Source organism: Panthera uncia, chromosome B1, assembly GCF_023721935.1.
Source record: "Panthera uncia isolate 11264 chromosome B1, Puncia_PCG_1.0, whole genome shotgun sequence".
Classification (NCBI taxonomy): Eukaryota; Metazoa; Chordata; class Mammalia; order Carnivora; family Felidae; genus Panthera; species Panthera uncia.
The window spans coordinates 80,704,013-80,727,005 of record NC_064811.1 but is presented as its reverse complement, the minus strand read 5'-3'; positions in this window follow the sequence as shown (position 1 = coordinate 80,727,005).

Below are 22,993 nucleotides of genomic sequence, written 5' to 3'. Positions count from 1 at the left end.
TATCTGAATCTTCTTTTTCTTGCCTACTATATGGTACAAAGTCAATACTATATGGTATAAGTACTATACCATATAAGTACTATATGGTACTAAGTCAATAGGCAGAGATCTAATTTCAGTTATTTTAGAGGCTGCATGACCTGTGCTGTGTATCTACCACATTTTATTCACCCATATCCTGCTTGGTGAACATTCATTCATGTTGCTAGTTTTTTCCCTCTACAAGTATTGCCATTATGGATATCTTTCCTATGCTTGTTCCTGCAGATTTTGGAGCTAGCTTATTTGGATTATGAGGATGGTAACCCATTGCTGGGTTAAAGGGAATGTTGTCATACACAGGCATAATTTTACATAAATTCAAAAATGCTGTTACAAATTCACATATCCCCCACAAGTGTAGAAGACTTTCATTTTATTAGTACTCTTACTAGTGGTAGGTGTTTGCTCATTGTACGTTTGTTCAGTCAGCAAACATTTATTATCTTGGCCATGTGTCTGGCATTATTCCAGGCATGAGGGTGAAAAAGTTCCTGCCCTCATGGAGTTTACAGCCTATTGAGGAAGACAGGTAATAAACAAGTAATGAATGCAATCTAATAAAATAAATATTGTACACATATAATATACAATAAAACAATCAGTTACTCTAGGCAACTGAAAAGTGCTGTAAAGGGAAATAAAGTAGGATAGGTATTATGGGAAGGGGATTCTCTATTAGGGAGATCAGAACAAATTTCTGAGCAGTTGGTTTTTGGGCAAAGACTTGATTTAAGTGAAGGAGCCAGGAGGAAATATTTCAGGCAGAAGGGACACTTTTTTATTTGAGGATCACTAGCTGGACAGCGTAGCCGGGTGGAGTGATAGGGGAAGAGTAGAAAGAAATGAAGTCAGAAGCGGTGGTCTAGGGCTAGATTACAACAGACCTTGTCAGCCATAGTAAGAATGTTGGTAAGGTGCTGAGGGTCTTAATTCTTGATAATCTGATGGGTGCAAAGTGATATGTCCTTGGTACTTCATTTTTCTCTGTGTAGTAATGTGAAAATATTTTATATGTGTATTTGGATTTACTCTCCTGCTTATTAATATTCACTCTTCTGCATATGTATATCCTTAGTCCATGTTTCTGTCCAGTTACTTTTGCTGTTGTTTTCTAAGAGTTACTGTTCTCACATTATAAATACTTTCATAAGGATATTATTTAATGACTTGAGTTGTTTTCTTATCCACAAATTAAAATTTTTTGACGTCAAACCTATATGTATGTTGTTAGTACTTATAAATTTATGACCATTTTATCTGCATGAATTGCTACTTTCTATATAATGCTTCTCTTTATTCTGCTCTAAGCTTTTAATATTATATTGCACCCTGGCTGATATTAGCAAAGAGAAAAGTTTTGCCACTTAACCATCCTGTGGCTTTGGGCAAGGTTTTTAATCTCTCTGTACTTTTATTACTCATCCGTAAACTAGGGATTATAAGAGCATCTACCTTTGGGGGAATGGGATGGGGAAGGGAAATGATTGCTTTTCCCTTTTTTTCCCTTTCAGTCTAGAAGGCTATATGATTTTATTTTTGAAAAAGAGAGTTTTATAAAACTAATGAGGTGTGTATATTTTCTCAATCCTAACTGGGCTCCTAACCTCTTTAATCTGCAGACTTCAGTTTTATTAATTAGTTTAATTATTACTTTTCCTTCATCTGTATTTTGTTAACTTGGCACTCCTGTGATTTTTTTATGAGAGATGCCCTTGGATCTGTCCAGGTCAGTTACCATCTTTTCTCGCAAGTCACACTCTTTTGCATGCCTGCTGACTGTTTTGAGATAGGCCTCCTTACTTTTAATTTATCAAGGTCTAAACAGCAAATCTACTGTTTTGATTTATCTACTTAATTTAAGAATTTTCAGTCCATGCTTTGTGATGTGTAATTAGATTTCCTTAAACATTTTGATTTTTTGCATTTTAAGGTGGCTTTGTCTTTCAGTAGCTCTGTTTCAGGAGGTGATCTCAGTTCTGGGGGTATTGGGTGTTCTTCCTCATTCTGGCTACTGAGTTGGGGGCTGTGTCATTTGCCTTTGCCTTCACAGGGCTCCCTCCACCCTTGCTCAGGGCTCAAGTGCTACTATTGATATACCTCCAGTGTGTACCTCTAGTTCTGAGAGGCACTGGCATTTTCTGTCTTGCAGCCTGCTGGTACTCCTGCCAGAAGGTTGTTTATCCCCTGCTGAGAATGATCTGCTCCCTTGACTCCTCAGATTTGGAAGCAGGAAAGATTCAGTCAGTTTATCAGTTCCCCACTTATCCCCAAGGGCCAGAGATGTGAGAAGGAGTAAGTCATGAGATCTAGTATGATCAGATATCAGTGATTTTCAACCCTCATCCCAGGACTCCTGCTCTTTCTATAGGATCCAATCATTTCATCTGGCCTGGAAGGGAAAGTCCTGAGCTCACTCTCAGATCTAAGCACACTTGAAGTTTAGCTCATACATGCCGTCTGCCCAGTTGGGGATGAATGTGGTATTTGGGCTGGAGTTGAGAAAGCCGAGCAGTAGGAATGCATTCACATTGCCATCTTCCCAGAAATCTTCCAATGTTGAGCTTTTAATTTGGGGTCATTTGGTAGGCATCTTTATGTAACTTGTACAAGAAGGATTTGTGGATGGTGTATTTTCTCAGACTTTGTCTATCTGAAAATGATCTTCTTGTTTCTTTTTACATTTAAAGGAAGCTTGAAGGGGTATATATGGTTTATCATTTTAGGGAGGCAGGATTTTCTCTTTGAAAACTTTATAGATATTGCATAATTATTCTTGACATTTAAAATTGCAGTCAGGCCCACCTGCAATGTTCACAGGGCCCGAGGCAAGAGTTCAAATGGAGATCCACATACAATGTATCTAAATATTTAAAATGTTTGAATCAAGCTAACAAACTTAAATATATACCATTCTCTCACCTTGGCAAATAAACTTTCATTACAGTAAAGTCGAAAAAGATATGTAACATTATGGTTTTTCTCTGATGAAAGACAAAATATGAGTTTAATTATTCAATGTTTCTGGGATTTCAGCAGCAGTGTTTGGGTGAATGACATAGACCTATGTTTTTGATTAATGCTTCTGTTTCTTTTGTTCAGTCTTCTTCAGGAGCACTGTTTATTTTGATTCTATTTTTTATATTTTTGGCTAGTCTTCTGTTGTTTTTATCTCTTCTTGTCTTTTTCGAATCTTTATTCTGAAGAGCTCATTAGTCTTGGCTTCGTTTTAGCAAAATCATTAATTACATTCTTATAAGAAGAATTTTCTTATAATTTCTGTTGGCAGTAATATAAAGTTTAAAAACATATTCCAAGTGTGTAATATTTAAATATATTTCATCAAAAATGAAAATTAAAGGAGCTCCTGGGTGACTCAGTCTAAGTGTCTGCCTTTGGCTCAGGTCATGATCTTGCTGTTCGTGAGTTCGAGCCCCACGTTGGGCTCTGTGCTGAAAGCTCAGAGCCTGGAGCCTGCTTCGGATTCTGTGTCTCCCTCTCTCTCTGCCCCTCCCTGACTCATGCTGTCTCTGTCTCTCAAAAAGAAATTTTTTTAATGAAAATTAAAATAAATGCTAGAAATTATTTTTATGTTTTCAAAAAGTTATCTTAAAATATTCATTTATTCCTTAATTTATTAAAACTAAAAGGTAAAATACAAATATAGTATCTCAATTTTAAATAAAAATTAAATTAAAAACTTAATTTTTAATTTAATGAAATGTTATTAAATGGTTTATATAAATAAAACTCTTTGCAATTCTAATGGTCAATGTCCATCTTGTTGCCAATGTAAAGAGAGTCAGTAACACACTTCACGCATTATCTCTGTAACTATTTATACACAAATGTGAGAGTAATAATGAATTGCTTAATAGCCTGAAGTGTTGTACTTTGTGTACCTGATGTGAATACATTTCTATTTGTGTCATTGTGACTTTTTACAATCTAGTTTCATTTAGTCTCTTTTCACCTAGAATCAGCTTCTCCCCCTGGATGTTCATTGACTATTAGAAGAAATCGGATCTTGTAGGATGGCCCACAATCTAGGTTTGTCTGATCGTTTAATGTGTTCTTCTGTCTTCGATATTCCCATTAATTGGAAGTTTAGCCTAACGGTTTGGCTAGAATGATGTTAAACCTTTTTGGCGAGAGTGCTTCATGGTTAATGCTCTGTATTTCATACTGGATCCCATCAGTGAGCACATAATGTCAGGTCTGATCACTTGGCTAGGATAGTAATGCCCAGGCTCTTGGTTGTACAATATGTTTCTCCTTTGCAGTAAAAAAGTTATCTGTGGGTGATACTTTGGTTCTGTGCCAATATCATCATCTTCAACAAGCTTTTACCCAATGGCTTTAACATCCTTGTCTGAATTAATTATTTCATTAAGATTTGCAGAAAAGTTTTCCGATTAAATAATTCCTTCTACATTTATTATCTGACATTTTTCTATAAAGAAGAAATTTCTCTCATCAACAGGAGTTAAGTTCCAGTTCTTCCCCAAAGGCAGGATAAATGTTTAATTCTTTCCTTTCCAAACTAAAGAATGGTTGCCTATAAGGGATGAAGAGGGCATGGGGAGAGAAGGATGGAACCATGACTTTTATATGACTTTGATTTTCTTTTGCAATGAGTTTTACCAATTGAAAGAAAAATTTAGATGGAGTGTAAAATGTAAACTCCAATTTAACTCCAATAATTAGAAAGCCTATTAAAAATTTTTTTTAATGCTTATTTATTTTTGAGAGAGCAATAAACAGCATGAGCGGGGTAGGGGCAGAGAGAGAGGGAGACACAGAATCTGAAGCAGGCTCCAGGCTCTGAGCTGACAGCATGGAGCCTGACATGGAGCTCAAACCCATAGACCATGAGATCATGACCTGAACTGAAGTCAGATGCTTAACCAACTGAGCCACCCAGGCACCCCTAGAAAGCATAATTTTACTTCATGTTGGTAGAATCCATACAGAGAAAATAATGATTCCAAATGAATGTTGAATATCATACTCCATGTGTACATTCAAAATGGGATATATTGTAAGAACAAAAAGAACTGCAAAGAAATCTTTAAACTACATAGTTTTATTGCCAATAGTAATATGGTAGTAGAATTATCGGGCCCCAAGATTTTCACTGCCAGAGAAAAGAGAAACAAATGTAAAATCAGAAGTTCAGAAATATCTTTATGATAGTAAGTATGAATTATAAATAGTAATATGAAGTTATTTAAAAATATTTAAGAATACTTCCTAATTTTGCCCATGGAAAGAGCCTAGAGCGAATGATGCCCCAATTGGTAAAAATAAGATTCTATGATCTCTCTCACAAAATCTGCACTAACACTTACTCTAAAACTGCAAAGCTGGTTAAATCCAACCCTCCACCTCTCAGGTAACTGGAGAAAAACACAACCACACTAACTTAATTCATCACCCTAGCCCTAAGTAATTCTCAGTGCTACCTCATGGTTGTGGTATAGCAACATGGTCCATTTTACTGTGCTACTCTCTTGGTTATTTCACTCTACTCTTTTCTTCCACTTCCAAGTCACTTGCTCTGTCCTGTGATGGTTTTTGCTTCGTAATTCCCTGAAAAAATGGAAACAATCTGAAAATGACTTTTTAGGTTCCCATCACTGTATCTACCCACGTATACAATTTCATGTATTTTGGCTCACTTGCTGCTATAGAACCCCCTCTCCACATAGGCAGAATATTTCATGCTCAGGGACATTACTCCATCATTCTCTCTCCTCCTCCTCATATGTCTCACTACTTAATTCTTCTTATCAGTATATAAATATGTTATATATTCTCTAAAAAACTTTTCCCACTTCTCTGCCAGCTACTGCCCCAATTCTCTCCTCAAGAGTTACTTGTCTATAGGATCCATGAAACCACCATCCATATAAATTTGTAGAACATTCTGTCTAGAAGTTTTCCTCATGTCCCTTCCTGGAAATACCCATCCTCAAAAGGTAATCATGATTCTAACTTCTTTTACTATTCATTAGTTTTGTCTGATATTAAACTTCATATAAACACATCATCATTGTGTACTGTTGTGACTGCTTTCACTTGATATGATGTCTGTAATATGCATTTATTTTGTTGCAAGTATCAATAGTTTTAAAACAATTACCATATAGCATTCCATTGTGAAAGTATACCTTAACTGAATCATCCTTCTATTGAACATTTGGGTGGATCCCAGGTTTTACTTTTATGGGTAATGCTGCTGTGACCATTTTAAAAACATGTTTTGGAAAACGCATGCACATATTTCTCTTGGGTATGTATGTAGCAGTAGAATTGCTCGATCAGAGGTAGGTATGTTTCATTTTAATGCATACTGTCATCAGTTTTTGTGTTGTCAAACAATTTTCCAAAGTGGTTGAACTAACTTACCTTCCAGTAAGTAACATATGAGAGTTCCAATGGTTGCTTCATATCCTCAGTAATATTTGATATTGACAATCCTTTAATTTTTTAGTCATTCTGGTAGGAGTTTTATTATATTTCAATTATTATTTCTGTGACAAATAGTTATTTAAATACCTTTTCATATGCTTATTGTCCATTTGAATAGTCTCTTTTGTGACAGACCTGCTCAGGTCTTTTGCCCATTAAAAAAACTGAGTTATTTGTCATTTTCTTACAGATTTAGATATGAGTCTTTTGTTGGATATGTGTATCATGAAAATCTCCCATTCTGTGATTTGCCTTTCTTACCTGTTTAATTGTGTTTTTTGATGAATATAGTTCTTAATTTTAATGAAGTCAGTCTTTTATGATTAGTGTCTTTTGTGTTCTGTGTAAGACTGCCTTGACATTTTTCTGTTTTGTTTAAAAAGCTTTATTGTTTTACACATTTAGAACTATGGTTTTTCTCAAGTTAAATTTTGTATACCAGTTTGATAGAGGTCAAGTTTCATTACGCTCCATAAAATATCCAAATGTGCCAATACAAATTATTGAAAAACCCCTCATTCCCTTATAGACTTGCATTGGTATCTGTCACAAAGTGGGTCTTTTCTTCTGATTATTCTGTTCCATTGGTCCATTTGAACATCCTTGTGCCAATCCCACACCGTCATACTGCTATAACTTGGCACTAAATCTTGAATTCAATTGTTTTTAAGCTGTTTGTGTTTGTTTATTTATTTTGAGAGAGAGGGAGGAGAAAGTGCATGTGCCAGTGAGCAGGGGCACTGAGGTACCAACTGAGCTACCCAGGTGCCCCTCTTTTTCAAGCTCGATGGGACTCCTCTGGTCTTATTTCTTGATACCTCAAAGCCAAAGTAGTACATATTTATGGACCCAATGCCAATAAGACCAATTTTAGGTTACTAGTAATCAATTGATAGAGAAAAATATATGATACTTGAAAAGTTTCAGGTGGCAAAATCTCACCAACAGTATTTTAAATGTCCATAGTCCACCTACTCTCATTCCTTCGTTCTCTCCAGTCCAATCATGTGCAGAAATGTACCAGTTTTTATTTTTTTAATTATTTTTTTAAAGTTTATTTATTTTGAGAGAGAGAGAGAGAGAGGGCGATCATGTGAGCAGGGGAGGGGAAGCGAGAGAAAGAGAGAGAGAATCCTAAGCAGGCCGAGCGCGGTCAGCATAGAGCCTGATGTAGGGCTCGAACTCACAAACTGTGAGATTGTGACCTGAGCTGAAACCAAGAGTTGGATGCTTAACCAACTAAGTCACCCAGGTGCCCCTATTTTATTTTTTATAAAGAGAAAAAGAGGGAGACGCTTGGGTGGCTCAGTCGGTTGAGTGTCTGACTTCAGCTCCGGTGACTATCTCATGGTTCGTGAGTTCAAGCCCCACATCAGGCTTACTGCTGTCAGCACAGAGCCTGCTTCAGATCTTCTGTCCCAGTCTTTCTCAGTCTCTCCCCCGCTCACACTTTGTCAAAAACGGATAAACATATATATATATATATATATATAGAGAGAGAGAGAGAGAGAGAGCACAAGCACCTGAGTGGGGGAGGGGCAGAAGGAGAGAGAGAATCTTAAGCAGGTTCCACATTCAGCACAGAGCCTGACACGGGGCACGATGTCACGACCTGAGCCGAAATCAACAGTTGGGTCCTCAACCAACTGAGCCACTCAGGTGCCCCAAGGAACCAGTTTTTATTTACTTTTTACTTAAAAAAATTTTTTTTAACATTTATTTATTTTTGAGACAGAGAGAGAGCATGAACAAAGGAGGGTCAGAGAAAGAGGGAGACACAGAATCCGAAACAGGCTCCAGGCTCTGAGCTGTCAGCACAGAGCCTGACGCGGGGCTTGAACCCACAGACGGCGAGATCATGACCTGAGCCGAAGTCGGACGCTTAACCAACTGAGCCACCCAGGCGCCCCAGGAGCCAGTTTTTAAAATGAGGGTTACTGCTTTATACTAGATCCAAAATTTCATTATGAGAATAGTGGTAAGAAGTGGAGGGTTAACAATATCTATTTAAAAAGCATGCAATAAAGATATAGGTAATAAATCCTCAGTTTTATCCCCTGTATAATCATTGGCCATACCAGGATCTATTAATAATGTATTGGGGGCACCTTGGTGGCTCAGTCAGTTAAGCCTCTGACCTCAGCTTAGGTCATGATCTTGGGGTTCATGAGTTCAAGCCCCACATCTGGCTCTGTGCTGACAGCTCAGAGCCTGGAGTCTGCTTCATATTCTGTGTCTCCCTCTCTCTCTACCTCTCCCCTGCTTGTGCTCTGTCTCTGTCTCTCTCTCTCAAAAATAAACATTAAAATTTTTTTAAAAAATAAAAAATATTAATAACATATTGAAGAATTTTGCATTTTTTCCCCCTGTGGTCACAACTGGGGCAGGAGGCTGTAGGAAGAGGACAGTGCTACTGACTTCTAGTGGGTAAAGGCCAAGAATGTTGCTCAACACCTTACCATGCACCAGATAACACTGAACCACAACAAAGAATTATCCAACCCCAGATGTCATACTGCAGAGGTTAAGAAACCCTGATCTAGATGATTACATTTTCTCTCACAGAAAGATCAGATCATCAGGCAAATAACCCACCCATTTAATTCTGCTATGGTACTTGCAAAATAAAAGAGAACAGCCAGTGTGTGCCTGGCTGAGTGAATATGAAGTGGGAGGTGGGAGAGGTAGGATTTAAATGTTGGATAAACTGCATCCAGTTTACCAGAGATTAAAATCAAGAACTGAAAGGAATGGTGGTAATGTAGGCTAGGGGTCAAGAACACCTCTCCCGTGGAGAGTAGAGAAAAGGTTCACAAACCGCCACTCTCTTCTGTGGGACACCGTTCTCTCCAGACACGTAATTGTAGCATTTACTATGTGGAAGAGGATGAAAACATGCCACCCCACTCACCAACTTTCCACAGGGAAATGGTTTTTTGGTGGCTCCAGTTTGATGCTAGTGTCTACATAAAAGTCTTCTCAGTGACTCTTACTTCAATACCTCCTTATTTTGTTTCTGATCTTCCCCTCCCTCTCCTTCACTGGTTTCTTGTCTCTTCTAGCGTTTAGGCTCCAAGTTTTGGGAACCATCCATGCTTTTCTTTGTATTGTGTCATTTCTTTTAGCATACAGATACACCGCTACGTGTGCCGTCTTAAAAAATAAAACCTTTGCTTGAATAATTTGTTTCCCTTTTCAGCAAAGCTCAGAAAGTTTTGTTTTCTCATTATATCCAACTTGTTTCAATGCTGCTTAAAGTTACTTCAATAAGGCTTAGCTTACCTTCTAACTTGTTTCCCTCCTTCTACCCTTGCTCCACAAACAGCCAGAACGATCCCTTAAAAAATGCAATGCCTCTCTTTAAAACACTGCAATAGCTCTTCATTTCTTTTTGAGGGCAGACCCTCATTCAGGCTCTTCCACGTGGCTGTTGGCAGGAGGCCTTAGTTCTTCACTGTGTAAGCCTCTTTTTAGGGCTGCTTGCATGACCTTACAACATGTCAGCTGGCTTCCCAGAGAACAAGTGGTCCAAGGTGAGCCTGGGTGGCTCAGTCGGTTCGATGTCTGACTTTGGCTCAGGTCATGATCTCACAGTTTGTGGGTTTGAGCCCTGCGTCGGGTTCTGTGCTGACAGCTTGGAGCCTGGAGCTTGCTTCAGATTCCCTGTCTCCCTCTCTCTCTGCCCCTCCCCTGTGTGCTCTGTCGGTCTGTCTCTCTCTCTCAAAAATAAATAAACATTAAAAAAAAAAAAAAAAAGAACAAGTGGTCCAAGAGCAAAAGGGATAGAAGTTGCAATGTCTTTTATGAATTAGGCTCAGAAATCACGCCCTTGTTAATTTTGCAATATCTTATGGCTATTCAGTATGGGAGGGGCTACCCAAGGTCATGAATACCAGGAGGCAGGGACCATATGGGGCCATCTTGGAGACTGGCTATCATACTTGGGATATTCTTAATGAGTGTCTAATTTCTTCTTAGCTTTTTATATCCATATCAATTTAAATCAGTTTGTCAGTTTTACACCCAATTCTGTTAACCATCTTAATTATGACCACACTGAATATATGGATATACAGACCAATTTGGGTGAATTGATAGCATTACAGTATTTGATCTTCCATTCTATGAACATAATATATCTCCACACTTGTTTAGATCTGTTATAATTTCTCTCAATAGTGTTTTTAGGTTTCTGCATAATACTCTTACATTTTAAAAAGTAGATCTATTTTATTAGACATTTTTGATGCTAATGCTAGTAGGGTGTTAAATGTTCTAAGATTTGGGTTTCTAGATGATTTTTTTTCTGGGCCAGACTTTTCCTGCTGTGTGGGCATCGATTGGGAGAATAGTCATCAGGCAAATAGTGAGGGCAGACCCTCATTCAGACTCTGAGAATCTGGGTGAGAGGCAACAATGTTATGGTTAAAGTAATGAGATAAGATCCATTATGGAGAGTGGTTTTGGAGAGGGACCTCTCAGCAATTCTGTTGGAAGAAAAGTATAAGAAACTTGGTGTATTATCTATTGAGTTAAAAACAACCCCAAAACTTAGTGACTTAAAAAAACAAACATTGTATAGTTTCTGTAGATCAGGAATAAAGGAGTAGCTTGGTTGGATGGCTTAGCTTGGGATGTCTCATGAGGCTGCAGGCAAAATATTGGCTGGGGCTGTAGTCATCTGAAAATTTCAGAGATTGGAGAATCCACTGCCAAGATGGATATTGTCATTATGGCCTGTCCTTGCTGGTTGAATAGGTTACTCTTCCATGTCTGTAATCAGGTCAGTATTATAACTTATTCTGCAGCAGAAAACACAGAAGGATGTTAAAATAACCTTAGCAACCTGCCTGTGCCCTAAGAGCTTTTCTACAGGAGACTGAAGTGAAGTCAGCCTTCTTTTCTCTTTAGAGTTTTATGCAAGTTGTCCTGTATGGGGTCTAGAAAAATTAAGAGATTAGTCAAACAGGAGTATAACCAATTCTATAAAACTAAGCCAAATTCATATTCTAGATACTGTTTTCTTGATGCTTGAAATAAAAAAAATAGAGTGAAATACACACTGAGAGTATTCTATTATGACCTTTACAAGAATGGAAGTCTATAAACAGAAAATAGGTAGGTGGGGTGTTTTGTTTTTGTTCTTAAACAGAGAGAGAGAGCAAGCAGGGGAGAGGGACAGAGGGAGAATGAGAGAGAATCCTAAGCCCCAACGTGGGGCTCGATCCCATGACCCTTGGATCATGACCTGAGCTGAAATCAAGAGTAAGATGCTCAAATGACTGAACTTCCCAGGTGCCCGTTGGTGGTTTTTTTTTTTTTTTCTCCTTCTAACATCTTATTTAAATTTAAGATAGTTAACATATAGTGTAGTATTGGTTTCAGAAATAGAATTTAATGATTCATTACTTACATATTAACACCCAGTGCTCATCACAACAAGTATCCTCCTTAATGCCCATCACCCATTTAGCCCACCCCCCCACCCACCTCCCCTCCAGCAACCTCAGTTTGTTTTCTATAGTTAAGAGTCTCTTATGATTTACCTCCCTGTTTTTATTTTATTTTTCTTTCCCTTCCTCTATGTTCATCTGTTTTGTTTCTTAAATTCTGCATATGTGAAATAATATGATATTTATCTTTCTTTGATGAACTTATTTTGCTTACCAAAATACACTCTAGTTCCATCCATGTCATTGCAAATGTCAAGATTTCATTCTTTTTGGTGGCTGGGTAATATTCCATTGTATATATATACCACCTCTTTATTCATTCATCACTCGATGGACATTAGGACTCTTTCTATAATTTGGCTATTGTTGGTAGTGCTGCTATAAACATTGGGGTGCGTGTGTCCGTTTAAATCAGTATTTTTGTATCTTTTGGATAAATACCTAGCAGTGAAATTGCTGGGTCGTAGGGTAGGTCTATTTTTAACTTTTTGAGGAACCTCCATACTGTTTTCCAGAAGGGCTGCACCAATTTGCATTCCCACCAACAGTATAAGATGGTTCCCCTTTCTCTGCATCCTCACTCGCATTTGTTGTTTCCTGAATTGTTACCTTTAGCCATTCTGACAGGTGTGTGTGAAGTGCTATCTCATTGTGGTTTTGATATGTATTTCCTTCGTAATGAGTGATGTTGAGCATTTTTTTTTCATGTGTCTATAGGCGCATCTGTATTTCTTCATATCTTCTGCCCATTTCTTAACTGGATTATTTATTTTTGCGCATTGAGTTTGATAAATTCTTTATAGATTTTGGATACTCACCCTTTATCCAATATGTCCTTTGCAAATATCTTCTCCCATTCCGTAGGTTTCCCTTTAGTTTTGTTGATTGTTTCCTTCACTGTGCAGAAGCTTTTTATCTTAATGAGGTCCCAATAGTTCATTTTTGCTTTTGTTTCCCTTCCCTCTGGAGACATGTCAAGTAAGAAGTTGCTGTGGCTGAAGTCAAAGAGGTTGTTCCCTGTTTTCTCTTCTAGGATTTTGATGGCTTCCTGTCTTATGTTTAGGTCTTTCATCTATTCTGAATTTATTTTTGTGTATGGTGTAAGAAAGGGGTCCAGGTACATTCTTCTGCATGTCACTGTCCAGTTTTTCCAGCACTATTTGCTGAAGAGACCGTCTTTTTTCCATTGGATATTCCTTTCTGCTTTGTGGAAAATCAGTTGGCCATACATTGGTGAGTCCATTTCTGGATTCTCTGTTCTGTTCCATTTATCTATATGTCTGTTTTTGTGCCAGTACAACACTGTCTTGATGACTACGGCTTTGTAATACATCTTGAAGTCTGGAATTGAGATGCCTCCAGCTTTGGTTTTCTTTTTCAACATTACTTTGGCTATTTGGGCACTTTTCGTTCCATACAAATTTTAAAATTGTTTGTTCTATCTCTGTGAGGAATGCTGGTGTTATTTTGATAGGGATTGAATTGAAAGTGTAGATTGCTTTGAGTAGTATAGACATTTCAACAATATTTGTTCTTCCAATCCATGAGCATGGGATGTTTTTCTATTTCTTTGTGTCTTCTTCATGGTGAATGACTCTTTTAATGTACTGTTGGATTGATTTCCTAGTATCTTGTTGAGAATTTTTGCATCCATGTTCATCAAGGATGTTGGCCTGTAATTCTCCTTTTTAGTGGGGTTTTTGTCTGGTTTTGGAATCAAGGTAATGTTGGCCTCATAGAATGAGTTTGGAAGTTTTCCTCTTATTTCTATTTTTTGGAAGAGTTTGAGAAGAATAGGTAGTAAATCTTCTTTAAGTGTTTGGTAGAATTTGCCTGGGAAGTCATCTGGTCCTGGACTTTTGTTTGTTGGGAGTTTTTTTGATTACCAATTCAATTTCGTTGCTAGTAATTGGTCTGTTCAAATTTTCTATTTCTTTTTGACTTAGTTTTGGAAGGTTATGTGTTTCTAGGGTTTTAACTGTTTCTTCTAGGTTGTCCAATTTGCTGGCATGTAGTTTTTAATAATATTCTAATAATTCTTTGTATTTTTGTGGTGGTGGTTGTTATTTCTCCTCCATTTCTGATTTTGTTTATTTTAGATTTGAGTCCTCTGTCTTTCTCTCACTTTTTTTTTTTTAATAAATCTGGCTAAAGGTTTATCAATTTTCTTGATCTTTTCAAAGGACCAGCTCCTGGTTTTATTGATCTGTTCTATTAGTTTTTAGTAATAATATTTCATTTTTTACATTTCATTTTTTCTCTGCTCTATTTATTATTTCCTTACTTCTACTGGAATTCAGGTTTGTTCTTTTTTCCAGCTCCATTAGGTGTAGAGTTAGATTGCTTATTTGAGCTTTTTCTTGCTTCTTGAGGTAGACCTATATTACTATAATCTTCCCTCTGAGAATAGCTTTTGCTGCATTCCAAAGATTTTGAACCATTGTGTTTTTGTTTTCATTTTATCTCCATACATTTTTTTTTTTGGGGGGGGGGATTCCTTTTTAGTATCTTGGTTGACCCATTCATTGTTTAGTAGTATGCTATTTAGCTGCCATGTGTTTGTGTCCTTTCCAGATTTTTTTTTCCTGTAATTGATTTCTAGTTTCATACCATTGTGGTTGGAAAAGATATAGGATATAATTTCAATCTTTTTGAACTTATTGAGACTTGTTTTGTGGCCCAGCATGTGATCTATTCTGGAGAATGTTACATGTGCGCTTGAAAAGAATGTGTGTTTTGCTGTTTTGGGATGGAATATTCTTTTTTTTTTTAATTTTTTATTTTTTTTGTTTATTTATTTTTGATAGACAGAGAGAGACAGAACACAAGCGGGGGAGGGGCAGAGAGACACGGAGACACACAATCCGAAGCAGGCTTCAGGCTCTGAACTGACAGCACTGAGCCCGATGTGGGGCTCGAACCCACAAACCGCGAGATCATGACCCCAGCCGAAGCTGGACACTCAACTGACCGAGCCACCCAGGTGCCCCTAGATGGAATATTCTGAATATATCTGTTAAGTCCACCTGGTCCAATGTTTCATGTAAAGCAACTGTTCCCTTGTTGATTTTCTGTGTGGATGATCTACCCATTTATGTAAGTGGAGTGTTAAAGTCCCCTACTATTATTGCATTACTGTCAATTTCTTCCTTTATGTCGGTTAATAGTTGCTTTATATATTTATGTACTCCTATATTGGGTGTGTAAATATTTATAATTGTTTTATCCCCTTGTTGGATTGTTTCCTTTATCATTATGTTGTGTGCGTCTTTGTCTCATGTTACAGTCTTTGTTTTAAAGTCTATTTTGTCTGATACAGGTATTGTTATCCCATCTTTCTTTTCACTGTCATTTGCATGATACATGTTTTTCCTTCCCTTCACTTTCAATTTGTATGTGTCTAGGTCTGAAGTGAGTCTCTCATAGGCAGTTTATAAGTAAGTCTCACTTTTTATTTATTTTTAATTCATTTATTCATTAAAGTAATTAATTAATTAAAAGTAATTAATTAATTAATTAAAATAAGCTTCATACCCAGCATGGAGCCCAATGTGGGGCTTGAACTCACGACCCTGAGATCAAGACCTGAGCTAAGATCAAGAGTTGGATGCTTAACCAACTGAGCCACCCAGGCGCCCTGGGTTTTGCTTTTGTATCCATTTAGTCACCCTATGTCTTTTGATTTGAGCATTTAGTCCATTTACATTCAAAGTAATTATTGATAGGTATGTACTTATTGCCATTTTGTAACTTGTTTTATAGTTTTTGTAGTTCTTCTGTTTCTTCTCTTGTTCTATTCCCTTGTGGTTTGCTGGCTTTCTTTAGTGATATGCTTGGATTCCTTTCTCTTTATTTTTTGCATATCTAATACAGGTTTTTGATTTGTGATTACCATCAGGTTTCCATATAACTTCTTATGCACATAGCCGTCTATATTAAGTTGACAGTTGCTCAAGTTTGAATCCATTCTAAAAGCACTAAATTTTTACTCCCCCCATGTTTTATGTATATGATGTCATACTTTTCATTCTTTTATTTTTTAACCCCTTGACTGATTTTTATAAATATAATTGATCTTGCTGCTTTTGTGCTTTAACTTCCACACTGATTTTATAAGTGATTAATCTACTGCTTTTATTATGTTTGCATTTACCTGCAAATTTTTTCCTTTCATAAGTTTCTTACTCCTAATTATGGCCATTCTTTCCACTCAAAGAGTTCCCTTTAACATTTCTTGTAAGGCTGGTTCAGTAGTAATGAACTCCTTTCTTTTTGTTTGTCCAGTAGACTATTCTTATTTGTAGATTGTTTTCCTCTTAGCACTTTGAATATATCATGCTACTGCGTTCTGGACTTCTGCTGAAAAATTAGCTAATATACTTATGGAATTTCTTTTGTATATAGATTATCTTTTCTCTGCTGCATTTAAAATTCTCTCTTTATCACTACGTCTTGCCATTTTAGTTATTATGTGTCTTGGTGTGGAAATCCTTGGGTTGATTTTGTTGGGGGCTTTCTGTGCTTCTGGGATTTGTTTCCTTCCCCAGATTAGGAAAGTTTTCGGCTATTATTTCTTCAAATAAATTTTCTACCCTCTTTTCTCTCTCTTCTCCTTTTGGGCTCCTTATAATGTGAGTGTTATTATGTTTGATGATGTTGCTAAGTTTCCTTAACTTATTCCCATTTTTTATTATTTTATTTTCTTTTTCCTGTTCAGCTTGGTTGCTTTCCATTTGACCATTACTCTGAATTCCTTATCAGGAATTCTGCTTATCTCCATTTCACGGAGCTATCTTGCTATGATTTTGTCTTGTTCTTTTATTTTGGACATATTCTTCTGTCTCTCATTTTGTGTAACTCTCTGTGTGCCTGTTTATTAGGGAAGTCAATTACATCTCCTGATCTTGAAAGTAGTGGCCTTATGAAGATGAGGCCCTGTGATGCCTTCTAGCTCACTGTCCCCTGTTCACCAGAACCAGGCACTTCAGGGCTGTCTCCTATGTGGGTTGCATGTGCTCTCCTATTGTGACTGAGCAGCATTTGCCTTCTGTTCAGTTGGTTGCAATGGCCCACCTTGCATGTTGTGAGCATACTGGGGAGGGTTTGTTCTCTGAGCTGGTAAGAGGTCAGTCTGGGGCTTGTAGTTGGATATGGCCTATAGTCATACCAGATGCCTGCCCCCAGTCCATCTGTTGGACCTTCAGGGTTCTCTCCCTGCTTTATCATGAGACACTTTTGTTGGTGTGTAGGGTGGGCAGTCAGACCAGATGTCTGCCCCCGTCCACTGCTGAGGCCACAGTCGAACAGGTGTGTGTGGTTATCTTCCCCTCTCCCTGGGGCTTGAGTCACTTTGAAGGGACTCCTGCTGATGGGATGGTTTGGATGGGGTGGATCTGCAGGAGAACATGGGCATAGGGTACATAGTGTTAGCAAAGTAGGTTGTAGGATGTTTGGGCCAGTTCCTACAATTGTCTGGCTATCTAGTTTGGGCAAGGGAGAGAAATGTCACCTGCCAGCTCTTTTGTTCTTAGAGAAGTATTCTAAACATCCTTGCCCCTCCAGTGCATGTTCTGAGATTAATAAATAAATCTTCTTCATGCATACCCCAGGCACTTTTTAAGTTGCTGCTTCTTAGCTGTAACTCAGTGGGGTTATTTGTTTTGCTGGCTTTTTAGAGGCTGGGACTCAGTTTCCCTATCAGTCTCCAGTTCTCTTAGAGCTAAGTCCATGATTTTCAATGTACCTGGAGTTAAGCTTTGCTGACTGTAAATACAAAGTTAAGTGCCACTGGTTTTCAACGCCAAATGTTATGGGGACTAATTTTCCCCTGCAAGGCTTCCATGCCTGGTGTGCCTGGTGTGGAGTCTGCTCCTCTCCTCCATGCCTGTAATGTTCCTCTCGTTTGTGGTTAATCTGGTTCTTGACTGCATCTCCAGACCTCCACTCTTTCTATATGACCTCCACTCTACTATTAATTGTGGAAAGTCGGTTCTGTCATTTCCTGGATTGCTTTCTGGGTTGGCTACACTGATGTGGCTATTATCTAGGTGTGTCCATGAGATGGGATGAGTTTGTGATCCAACTGCTCCTCATCTTCCCAGGTTGGGTCCAAAATACATATTTAAAAATAGTTTTGGGGCTAAAGAAGAAATCAAAATCCAAGTTAAAAAGTACTTAAATTTGACTGTGGAAATACTATATTTTTAAATTTGTGGGATGTAGCTAAAATACTACTTAGAGGGAACCCTATATTAGAAGAGAAACAGGCTGAAAATTAATAAGCTAAATAGCCATCTTAAGATGTTAGAAAAGAAGTAAAAAACAGTGTTATACATGAAAGCAGAAATTAATGAAACAGAAAGCAAACATACAAAAGATAAGACTGACAAAGCTAAAAGTTGGTTCTTTATAAAGATTAGTAAAATTGATTAAGCTCAGTCTGATTAAGAAAGAAAACACTAATATTCAAGATCAGGAATTCAAAGGAGGATATCATTTTAGATCTTACAAACACTAAAAAGATAAGTAGATATTTTTGACAACTTTGTACCAATAAAATGGAAAATTTGATTGACACGGACAAATTCCAGTAAAAATGCAACTTGATAAACTTGTAGTAGGAAAGGAAATCTGAAGAGTCATATTACTATAAAGGACTGAATTTATCATTAAAAACCTATCACACATACACACACACACAGAGAAATATCCAGGCCCAAATGTAATAAAATATGAATTTTGCCCAATATTTAGGTAGAAAAAATCCAAATCTTGTAAACTCTTCCAGAAAATAGAAAATGGGGGGGCGCCTGGGTGGCTCAGTCGGTTATGCGGCCGACTTCGGCTCAGGTCATGATCTCACGGTCAGTGAGTTCAAGCCCCGCATCGGGCTCTGTGCTGACAGCTCAGAGCCTGGAGCCTGTTTCAGATTCTGTGTCTCCCTCTTTCTGACCGTCCCCCGTTCATGCTCTGTCTCTCTCTGTCTCAAAAATAAATAAATGTTAAAAAAAAATTAAAAAAAAAAAGAAAATGGGGAGAAACTTTCAAACTTGTTTTATAAGTCTAGCAAAATCTTGAAAAAGTTGAAAATTTAGAAAACTCCAACAAGAACAAGATGGGAAAAGAAAATTAAGGTCAGCTTCAATTATGAACATGGATGCAAATATCCTAAACAAAATAATTTAAAAACAATTCAGGAAAATGTAAAAAGATAATATATCATGGTCAAATTGGATGTATGTGAGGATTTCAAGGTTGGTTTAACATCAGAAAATGTGTTAACATAACTTACCAATTAGTAGATAGAAGGAGAAAAATCATAAGATTGTCACAAAAGATGCAGAAAAAGAATTTGATTAAATTCAATATCCATGATTTAAAAAGTCCTCTTAGTAAATTAGGAAGCAGGCAGCTGCCCCAATCTATCAAAATCTATCAAAATTTACAACAGGTTTAAGTTTAACTGGAAAAAGTGAAAAGATTTTCCTTTTCAAGCGGGAGAAAGAAAAGGGTGTCCACTTCTATTCAACATTATATTGGACATCCTAGAAAGAGCAGTAAGTCTAGAAATAGAAATGTGTAGGAGTGGGGGGGAAATGTCATTATTCACTAATATTAATATTATGAACTTAGAGTTTGGCAAAGCTCCTGGGTTCATAAGCAGTTTATGAAGATCAGATTATATTTCCATATATCATTAACAAGCAGTTAGAAAATGGAATCTAAAATGGGCAATACTAGCATTAGCATGAAAAATATCTAATAAAACAGATCTTATAAAAAAATGTGTAAGACCTTTATGCAGAAGCCTAAAAACACTATTGAGAGAAATTTTAACAGACCTAAATAAGTAAAGAGATGTATTATATTTATGGAATGGAAGATCCAATACTGTAAAGCTACTAATTTACCCAAACTGGCTTATAGATCTATAAATTTAATGCAGTCTTAGTCAAAATAATAACAAAAATTGTGTGTGTAAATTGACAAGGTAATTTAAATTGATACAGAGATAAAAAGTTAAGAATAGATGAGACACTCATAAAGAAGAATTTGTTGAGAGAACAATCAAAGCATCTTTAAGTATTAGAAAATTTTAAAATATGGTATTTTGGCACAAGGATCAGAGAATAAACCAATGGAATAGAATAAAAAACCCAGAATAGACTCATGCATATGTGAGCACTTTATTCATGACAAAAGTGACACTGTATATCAGTGGGGGAAAGATGGTCTTTCAATAAATGTGTACGAAAAATTGATTATTGTTATGGAAAAAAAGAAATTTAGGTCCAAACTCATATCCACACACAAATATAACTCCAGATGGAATAAAGAGCTAAATGAAAAGCCAAATAATGAAGTTTTGAAAATAATATCTTCATGGTCTCTGGCAATGGAGAAAGTTTTCTTAAAACACAAAAGCACTGCAGTTAAGAAAAGGATTAATTTGACCACATTAAAATTAAGAGTCTGTGTTGATAAGAAAAAACCTTTAAGATAGTAAAAAGGCAGTATTGAGTGGAAGAAGAAAGCAGCAACATATTTAACTAAGGACTCATAACCAGAATATGTAAAGAACCCTACAAAATCAATAAGGAAAAGGAAGGATAACCCAACAGAAAAGTGGGCAAAAGACCTGACCAAATCCACAGAAGGGATATCTGCATAGTTAAACCTATTCAAAAGTGGAGAATCTCATGAATAATTAGGAAAATGCTGAGTAAAACAATGAGATAACACCAAATGAGATAACACTCATTATCCAAAAATGAGATAATCTTTGTCACTAGATTGACAAAGAGAATCCTGAAAAATTAAAAAGTTCAAGAAAGAATGGAAGAGTAAAGCAAAAAAAAAATACTACATTGATAGAGCTAAATCCTACCACATTAATAATTACATTAAATATCAATGGACTGAACACTGCAGGTAAAGGATAGAGATTATCAGACTGGATTAATAAAGCAAGATTTACTCAATTATATACCATTTGTAAGAGATTAACTTTAAATATAAAGACAGATAGGTTGAAAAGAAATGGATAGGAGACATACCATACAAACAATAATTATAAGCAGGTTGGAATGGGTATATTAATATCAGTTAATATACCTGACAAAACTAGCATCACAAAGGAAGGCTACAGGGTAATTTCACACATCATTGCACAGACCTTAAAGAGAATAATGACAGTTAGAATCCAGTAGCACATTAATGCAGTAATAGTTCATACCCTCTTGGATTCATACCAAGAACACAAGTACAGATTAATACATGAAGGGAGAGAAATGATAGGAGTATTTCTAGGTGCATATGGGTATTTTACAAATTTTAACATCTATTATTTATTTAAAGAAAAAAAATACCTTGTCTGGGAGAAGAATCCATTTCCAAGCTTCTTCAGGCTGTTAGCATTCAGTTCCTTGTGATTGTAGGGCTGTGGTTCCCATTTCCTTGCTGGCTATCAGCTGGGAGCAGCTCTCAACTCCCAGAGGCTGTTCATATTCCTCAACATATGGCCCACTCCATCTTCAAAGGCAAAAATGGCATGCCAGATCCCCCATAATACTTGGAATCTCACTGACTTGCATTTCTGCTATCAACTGGAAAAAACTGTATGCTTTTATACGGCTCATGTGGTTAGGTTGGGTCCATCTAGATAGTCTCTCTTAAGGTCACTGATTTGTATCCTTAATTACATCTGAAAAATCCTTTTGCCATGTAGCCAATATGATCACAGGAATAACATTATGGGACAGAGAGCAATGAGGCTATTAGGATTCTTCCTGGAACTGAAGTTCAGACGATCAAGGACAAGACTGGAAGATGGCATATGTAAAAATCAGCAGAGAGGTACCATGAAGCTGTGAAGAAATGTTAACAACACATGATTCTTTCTCTGTAATCAATCTGAGTAGAAAAAAATTGTTCTCACAAAGAAAAAGAGTTAAATGATGAAAAAAATGGGGGATGGCTGTGAGTTACAAATACTAAATTGCACATTTTTTGAACAAATCAATAATTATATGAATTATATGAAGACTATTCCAAAATTCTAGTCTCTCACCAAGATTTTTATGTGGGATAATTTGGAGATGTATATCTTAAAAACCTATAAAGCTTTCTTAAGTATCTCTCAAAAGTGGTTTCTACACACTAAGAAAACCCATCAAATTGGCAGTATGTTTGTTTTTCTTTTTCATAACCCATTGGTACAAAATGGGTCACTAAGGTTTTTTTCAAGGGACCAATGGAAGTCATTCTGCTACTCTGTAATTAACCATTTCACAATATTAAACTAATAGGAAGTACTTGACTAATTTTATTCTGATACAGGACAATAATGCTACACAACACTTATTTTAAAATGTTAAAGCGTATTTTTTTAAAGTAAGGTTTAATAAATTAAGGCTTAGATAAGTTTCTATGTGAAAAAATTCCATTTTATAGTATTAGGATTTACTAAGTAAGCACGGACATGTTTTGTGGAGAGACTACATTGTATAGTGTATTATTTTGCATTTTAAGGATCAGTTGTCAGACACACGCCCAAAATAATCTCTGACACATAGTACCTAGTTCACAGTAGTCCAATCCGTTATAATTTGATCCTTAGACACTGAGGGTGTCAGTTTGTTACTTAGAAGCTATCATCTTTTTTTTCAACTTTTCATCATATAAACATAATCTGAATAACAATGGCCTGAGGAAAAGGCAATTTTCCCACTCCATCTATCAATTACAGGCCTCCCTTCCTTATTTATACACCTCCAAGATTTTAAAAAATGTTTTGATAATATCAGCTGGAAAGGCATGGAAATTAATAAGAACATACTCGTATCTACTTGGGTTTTCTCGGTTTCATTTTCATAACAGACTTTCCGTAATAATTTCCAAGGTTTCTATGAGGTGGAAGAAAGGCAGAGTGTGATCATAGAAAGCGCCCTATATTGGACCCAGGAGGTCTGCATTCTGGGACTGACTGCTACTACCTATTTGGGTAATCTTGAACAAGTCTCTTAAAC